We start from the raw sequence: 1,989 nt of genomic DNA, 5'->3' as shown, positions 1-1,989 counted from the left end.
CCATGTCTGAGGGGCATCTTCTTGATGAGTGATGTAGGAGGGCCCAGCCCACTGTGGGTGGTGCCGCCTCTGGACAGGTAGGCCTGTGTTGCATAAGAAAGCAGGCTGAGCAGGGGCCAGGGGAGCGAGCCAGTAAGCAGCAGTCCTCCATGGCCTGTGATCCAGCTCCTGCCTCCAAGTTCCTGCCCTGAGTTCCTACATTGGGCTCCCTGATGACTGTGAGCTGGGAGATGTAAGCTGAATAAACCCTTCCCTCCCCAAGTTGGTATTCGTCAGAGTGTTTTGTCACAGCAATGGAGAAACAGAGTAGGACGCCGGGTGTGGTGGCACATGCATTTAATCCTAGCACTTGGGAGACAGAGGCAGGTGGATCTCTGTAACTTCAAGGCTAGCCTGGCCTACATAGTGAGTTCCAGTCTGGCTGGGTCTACAGGGAGACCCTGTCTCAAAAAAAGAAAAGTTTAGCTAGGCAGTAGGTAACATAAGGGCCGCACCCTGGACCCAGGGCAAATTCGCTGCTGTCAAACAGGTGGAAGACTGCCACCTGCCTCTCTAAGCCCTTCAGAATGCCACATCTGTTTCTCTCACCTTTGTTAGCAGAGTCAGATGCTTCCAAAGCACAGAGCTGAAATACTCTGGTTTAGAGCCCTTCTCCCGCATCGTCCCCACTAGCGTTGCAGCTGTCAAGTAAAACATCTCCTTGTGATGTCTTTGTCATATAATCATCCAGTTAATTAACCTTTCCCCCACAAGTGAATTAATCTCTCGGCCCTTCAGTGTGCTTCTGGCTGTTACTGTTTCTTCTCACTGATGTTCATAGACACTTAAAACTCTTAAAAACTGTTAAACAATCTGTCACCGAGTTTGCTGACAATCAGAATGTCCTTCTTTCTTCCTTCCTGCTCCAAGGAGCCTTGGGAAACTATCAAAGAGATAAAGCACAGCATAACTCAGGGGCCAGGAGAGGAGACTGCAGATGGGGCCACATGTTCCGCTTTGAGAGCTGAGCTCGTGGTAGAACAGTTAACGTTTTGAAGGAACTGTGACACCTTGATTCAATGGCTAGATCAGATCATCGTTAGAGTCATTCAAGGAAGTGACGTAAGGGTTGAGTGGAACTCTACAAGATAGCTTCCTAACCTTTTCTGGCTTGAGATGCTCCAATCATTGTAGAAAGGATATATAAGTAAAGCTAAGAAAAATTGCTATGGATCATGAAGACTCTACTCAGATGTGATGAATAGCAAAACTTATCATCCACAGAAGAAGCAATTGGTCACAAAGCAAGAAGCATTTGGACAGTAGTCAAGTAGCTCATTCCACAATTCACAAGGCTCAGAGAGGCTCAGCCTATAGAAGAAAAACCATAGAGAACTAAATAGTGCTTCCTTGAGGTCAGACCGGGTGATTCACCTGAGGCTTTAAGGTTAAACAGAGAGAGATAAAAGACAGCCGCTATGAGGCTGGGAAATGGCTCAGTGGATAAGAGTGTTTGCTGGGCAGGCATGAGGACCTGCATTTGAGTCCCCAGCACCCACGTAAAAAGTTGGACATGGCTGCTCATGCCTGGAACCCCTGCACTGGGGAGAGGAGCCAGGCAGATCATGGGAGCTTGCTGGCCAGCCAGCTGAGCGAAAATGGTGAGCTTTTGGCACAGTGAGGGTCCTGTCTCAAGAGAGTAAGGCAGGGAGAAATAGGAAGCATCTACTGTCCTCCTCAGGCTCCAAATGCACACACAGTCACACTCACCCACACAGTCATCACACATACACACATACACACCCACCATACACACAGCACACATTTTAAAAAGTTAAACAGGAATAAAACAATTGAAAAAAAAGGGGTCAGCAGTTGACAAAGTTGAATAAAGATAAAAAGGAACCGAAACGAGGCGTATGCCCACCACGTGTACCCAAGACAGCCACAGCTCTAGAGAGGCGCAGGTGGTACCACTGGAGCTTGTAAAAGTGAGCTCCATGTGAGAGT

This window comes from Nannospalax galili, unplaced genomic scaffold (assembly GCF_000622305.1).
Source record: "Nannospalax galili isolate Female #2095 unplaced genomic scaffold, S.galili_v1.0 scaffold364, whole genome shotgun sequence".
NCBI classification, from domain to species: domain Eukaryota; kingdom Metazoa; phylum Chordata; class Mammalia; order Rodentia; family Spalacidae; genus Nannospalax; species Nannospalax galili.
This window is presented reverse-complemented; position numbering follows the sequence as displayed.